General features: G+C 42.5%; 1 protein-coding gene across 5 annotated transcripts in view; it reads left to right on the plus strand.

Moving 5' to 3' along the window:
- The window catches only part of Vtcn1 (V-set domain containing T cell activation inhibitor 1), a 72,386-nt gene that overhangs the window by 62,655 nt on the left and 3,731 nt on the right, over window positions 1-6,000 (plus strand). Inside the window, exon 6 of one of the 5 annotated variants that reach the window (XM_023701777.1) lies at window positions 1,450-3,309. The exons of 1 other annotated variant lie outside the window; for it this stretch is intronic. The gene's annotated coding sequence lies outside the window, so the exon portion shown is untranslated. Of the gene's footprint in view, window positions 1-875; window positions 895-1,207; window positions 1,305-1,449; window positions 3,310-6,000 lie in introns of those variants that run through there. 3 more of the 5 variants (XM_023701779.1, XM_023701778.1, XM_023701780.1) reach the window with 3 other exon arrangements.

Here is a 6,000-nt window from a genome sequence, read left to right on the forward strand (position 1 = left end):
GCCTTGTTCTCTCACTCACTGCCCCTTCTTAGAAAGCTGCTCCATTCTACAGCACTTCATAGCTATGCCTTCCTTTATCCAGTTCAAGAACATTCTTCCTAATGCGAGTTCCCTTTCCTGATGTTCTTTGTATTCCATATTCCCTTGGCATATATGTGTCTTTTATATCTTATACTGTGAGGCACACATATTCCTTGCTTAGATGTTTAAGACCTGTTGGTCTGCTTCTTCTTATCCTTTCTCTTGTTCTCCAAGCTCTTACTATAGGATAGTGCACAAAGCATGATTTGTGAGAAAATCCACCCTTTGTAACCTCCCAAGGCTGTCAGCAGAGGGAGAAGTTCCTAAGGAAACTGTCCTTTGGGAATCTCACTAGTAGAAGATGGAGCACTTTCTTCTTCCCTTGATTTTCTATAATATTGTAGGTGATTTAGGATCTATAAAGCAGAGCTTCTGTATCTGTACCATGCATTGTCCAGTGACAATTATTTGCAGTCTTTCTAAAAAACATGACACAGACGGGATGAGAGAGGGTTGGAAAGAAAAAAAAAAGAGGAAACAGGATCCACCAAGCAGAGATATGAATTCCCTATGATCAATGGAATCATCATGTATATCTAAATCGTGCCAATAAATTTAATATTTTTTTAAAACAGAACAACATGACATGGGTCAGGGAGATAGCTCAGCAGCTTAAGCACCTGTCTAACAAGCACAAGGTTCCAAGTTCGATCCCCAGTACCACCAAAAACAGGGAAAAGAGCATGCAGTAAGAAGAACTTAACACACATGTAATGGTGATAGTCTCCCACACTACTCTAGGGTTCTATGCTAGTGCCACTAGCTGAACCTACTCTTTCCTCTCCGGGTTTCAGGTGACAGGAAACAGCACCAGAGTGAAAGTATGGAAACACTATTTCATCACAGAATTTCTGCCTCAGAAGCCAGAATGACTCTCAGAGCACTACTGTATCAGTTAAAGTCTTCAGTTCTAACTCTTTCTCCCCCAAAGCACAGAGGAATAACCTTAAATCAAACACATTTGCAAGCTAAAAAGACAGATCAGTACTTGAGACTCGCATTATTACTGTTCGTGACATTTGAGGTCCTACTCACTCCCCGCTTGGGAGCGGAGGTGGAGCCCAGCTTGCCACCTCCACCCAGGGTCCCGCTCATATTTCACCTCTCCTTCCCTCTTTGCTCTCAGGAGCTGTTGCTTCCCAGGCACCATCACTGGGACAATCCCCCATCAAGGTGAGATGCAAAACATCACTTTTCTCACATCCACCCACAGAACCAAGTACCAAGACAGAACAACATCAAAATACAGAAAAAATAAGACCATTTCTAAACAAGAGATTTTGTCTTAGAATGTGACAGGAAGACTCTCAGTTCTCAGTAAAAATTTGTTGAATGGCTGTCGTGGTATCTTATTGTTATTATTTTCAGAATGCTGGGAATCTTCAGAACTGTTTTACTTCAAGATATGACCTCCTCCTGTATTTCTAGGGGGAAATGAATTCATATGTAGAAGTCTGGCGTAAACAAACAAGAATAAGAAAAAGAAGATAAAAACAACCTCTAGAAGACTGCAACATGAACCAAATACATCTAACTTCAAAGACATATGTTAAAGGTTGGGGAAAAAAATCATTCACCTGAACAAGGGAAATGTGTTAAGACTGCATGTGAAGATAAGTATACTCCCATCTCTCAGGGGCCTCCCCTTATCCGTCAACTCCTGGGGAGTGAGAATGGGACATCGTATCTCTGAATCCTTAGTGATACATGTTATAATGCTGCTCTGGAAAGTGTTTGGAAAGTTTCAATCACCACACGCTCCTGTCTTATAGTCTGCAAATTACTCTGTAGTGTATGCTTTAAGAAGCTGCCGATCACAGCTCGGCATGGTGGTGCACACCTGTAATCCCAGTACTTGGGAGGCTGAGGCAGGAGGAGAGTTGCGAGTTCAAGGCCAGCCTGAACTGCACAGCAAGACCCTGTCTCAAGAAAAAGAAAAGAAGAAGCTGCAAGTCAGCTGCCACTTAACAACTCAGTGGCTGCGTTTTTAGTGAAGGTTCCAATGATTCACTTCTCATTATGCTTTCAGTCGGACCTTGGCTTCTTCAATCTGAGAAATGCCAAAGATGAGGAATCCAATCATAAGTTTAGACTGAACAAAGTAGTTGGGCGGCACTGATTTTCTAAATCAGATGAGCACTTTTTTGGAACAAAGAAATGCCATCTTATTTCTCAAGTTATGTTGCTCTGTGAGTGACACAGGGCCGGACCTCTCCCCTCACTATGTTCTACTTTCTTCCTGTGAACAGTAACGACCTCAGCTTTTACCCGCGTCTAGAGCAGCAGCGGTGAACCCTTTGGGATGCTGCAGCAGGCTGTGTGTATCACTGAAAACCCTACATGTTCATCATCGCTGACCTAGAGGAGCAGTCAACTGGGGTGATTGTAGCTCCCCTCTGGTCTCCCAGGAGAGACTTGTCAACATCTGAAGACAGTTGTAGTTGTCAAACCCACAAGAAACAGAGGACTTTTGTGTTGGTGGCTCCAAGAAGGTAGAGTTCAGGGATGCTGCTCTTCACCCCACAATGCATAAGGCATTGCCCACAACAAGGAGCTGTGCAGTCCCAAATGTCAATCATGCCAAAGTTAAGAAACTCTGACTCAGAGTAGAAAGGAAGAGAGCAAACAAATCTTGCTTCCTAAAAAGTGGGCACTGGCTTCTCTTTGCCTAATGCCTCAGCACAGAGAGCTGGATCTATGTGAGGAGACCAGGATGACGTCTCTCACTCAACAGAGCCTACAGGATGTGGGGAGTTCTTCATGTTATCTTCAGTTCACTGAGCTTCCATGTTCTTTCCCTTCATCCTACCTTGCAAACTAAGTTCCACAAGAAAGCTAAGTCCCATCTCAACCTCTCTCACTTTGAATTTTACATCTCAGAACACCGCTTGGGCAAAATGTAAATTAAGGCCACAAACATGTCCCTTCCTAGAGACATACTGAGCCTGCTGAGCTTTTCCTTATGGTGCAGAGTATCAAACCCAGGGCTTTGTGAATGTTAGGCAAGTGCTCTATACACTGAGATACACCCAGCCCACAAAGAGAATTCTGAAAGAAGTTGGGAGGATGACCGTTGGACATACAGCCTTGAGGAGCAAAGCTTTGATGAAAAACAATGTGCTGTGTCCCGCATCTTTCCCACACTTTTCATGCACATATTGCCTCACCGGCACTTGGGACTGCCATGACTGTATTATATTTTGTTATAGAAAACTTCATTTTAGAGTTCTGTTCATTTAAGAAAATGATTAAATAGACATTTCTTATGCTGTTCTCTGCCTCATTTGTCAAACAGAGAAAAAAAGGAAGATAGATTAAAAATCCATAGAATATTCTCTAAAGATTAGTACCACGCACCTACATAGATGATTTTAAATGAATTGGAGATGATGATGGGAGACTGTGGATACAGGCTGAGAATCCCATATAGTTTCTGAAGGAAATCCCACTGTGTTATTCTAACCTACTGTGTATGAGAAAACAGCAGTGGCTCATAGACAGATACAGTTGAGAGAGACAGGGAGGGGGAGACAGATACAGATAGATAGAAACTAATCAGTCTAGTGTCAAAAAATCTCTTACTACTGAAGAATTATCAAAGTCTCAAGTTTCAGAGCTGAAAGGACCTCAGCTGTTCTAGTCCTTCCAATTTTCAGATAGAAACCCACAGGTCCAGGCAGAAGTGTCTGCCACTGGCTATCCTTGGGCTACACAGCTTTCCAAGAGTCATACCGGTACTTGGTAGAAACACACAATCTACAGAAAATGTAACTGTCAAAGTAAATTCCTAGCCCTACTGCATTCCCAGCTTGGCACCAACAGACATTTTGCAGAGAGAGACTGTACTACTCAACATTCTGTTACTGTTTAAAAAAAAAAATGAAGAAAATAAACTGAAAGGAAAAGAAAGACTTATTTTAGCTCACAGTTTTGAAGGCTGTTAGCCAATGGTCAGTTGCTCCACTGCTTTTGGGGCTGTGCCAAGGCAGAACACCATGGTAGAGAGCGTGTGACAGAGCAAAGGCAACTGGGAATTGGTTTGCCTCTAGGCAACTGGGAAACAGCCAGAGGAGCTGAGCCTAATATCTTCTTCCAGGGTGTGGCTCCTGGGATACAACTTCCTACCACTAGGCTCTGTTCTCTAAACATTCTACTACCTTCTTCACAAGTGTCACAAAGGGCTGGCCAGATAGCTCAGGGGATTAATGCGCCTGCTTAGGCAGACAGAGGGACTGGGGTTCAATCCCAGGCATGCTGTGCCGGCAACTGAACCTTTAAATTTCAAGGCATACTGCTGTGCCAGCCCCACCCCTGGGGTGTGCTGAGATGGCCATTGAGATTGGGCATGGTGGTGTGCACCTGTAACCCCAGCTCTTGGGAGGCTGTAAACAGGAAAATCACTATGAGTCAGATCTAGTAGTGAGACCCTGAACAGTAGACCCTTCCCTAAAAAAATACAAAAATAAATAAATGAATAAATAAATAAATTTCAAGGTGCAGCAAAAATTCTCTGCACGTATGCTTTCTCTCAGTGGTCCAACACACCATAACCTTAACCCCGTCTTTAGTCTATGTACACAATTCAGCATAAAATCACATTTTATTTTTTTTCCTTCTTGGGCAGTCAGACTGCTTTGGAGACAACGCTAGAATAAGGAGGACGACTCAGGCTAGCTTTGGAATCTGCCCTATAAAAGAAGGGCAATAAGTCAGGCTTGCTTGCTGATGACGTCTGCCAGGCCAGGACAGTTAAGTCACACCTGGAAGGGAGCTCTGCGGCCACCACTCTAGGGGCCTTGTCTACTGGAGGATGTGGCTGCTCCACGTGTTGTTATAGTCTGACTTTTGTAAAACTCGTAACTTTGACCTTCAGCTTTATCTTCTGCTCTTTATTTCAGATCTAATTGCCTGGCCTAAAAGAGATCCTTAATATCCTCAATTATAAAGTCCTTTAGCCAAAACCCTAAATATAACTTCAAATACAAATGATGGAAACTATGTTCTTTCTCTCTTATCTTCTATATTTGCAATTACTAAACTTTATTTGTAACCATTCATATATCAATAGAGAAAAAACTACTTAGTTGTTTTTTTTTTTTTTTTTTTAATGTATTTGGTACAGGGTTTCACTATGCAGCTAGGACTCATAGTGATCCTCCTGTTTTCAGCCTCTCCAGTGCTGAGATTACAGGCATACGCCATGCCCAGTCTGGTGGCAGCCGCAGTGCACCTGGGGACAGGGCCAGCATGACACGTGGTACCAGAGATCAAACCCCAGTCCCTGTGCTTGCCTAAGCAGGTGCTTAGCCCACCGAGCTATCTCACCGTGGGCTCTGGATTTTTAAAGATAAAAGTATTGAACCTTATGGTACTCGCTATGTCTTTAATGAGATAGTTTCAGACAGCCATATATGATTCACGTGATGAGTCCAACTCTCATATCTAGGGTAGGTGAGGCTGGACATACATGGCAGGGCAAGAGGATAAAGGCAGAAGCTTCTAGTGAAAAGCAGCACATACCCCTAGAGAAACTTGACTTGTGTCTTGTTAAATAAGGCTCTAAAAGAAAAAAAAAAAAAAAAAAAAGACAATTATGTTCAGTTCTTCTCACTTTCCCTTTAAATATTTTTACACTGTGGCCCAATAAACTCTAAGTTCTTTGTATCTCCATCTTTCTTCTATTATTTCCACTAATCCACTATCTCCCAAAGGATGTTCCCTGGCAGCTAGCTACATGTGAGAGCTCCTCAACTATCTTTTCCACTCACTTAACGTATTGTCCTATGGAGGTAAATCTTTATTTCATTAGAGCAAAGCAATAAGAATGAAGGATAAAATATCACAAAAATACCAATGTAGTCAGATACTTGGAATATCAGTGTAGATATGATTCTCACTGAGGAGGTGGAGAATACTATC

Source organism: Octodon degus, unplaced genomic scaffold (assembly GCF_000260255.1).
Source record: "Octodon degus isolate 3935 unplaced genomic scaffold, OctDeg1.0 scaffold00140, whole genome shotgun sequence".
Lineage (NCBI taxonomy): Eukaryota > Metazoa > Chordata > Mammalia > Rodentia > Octodontidae > Octodon > Octodon degus.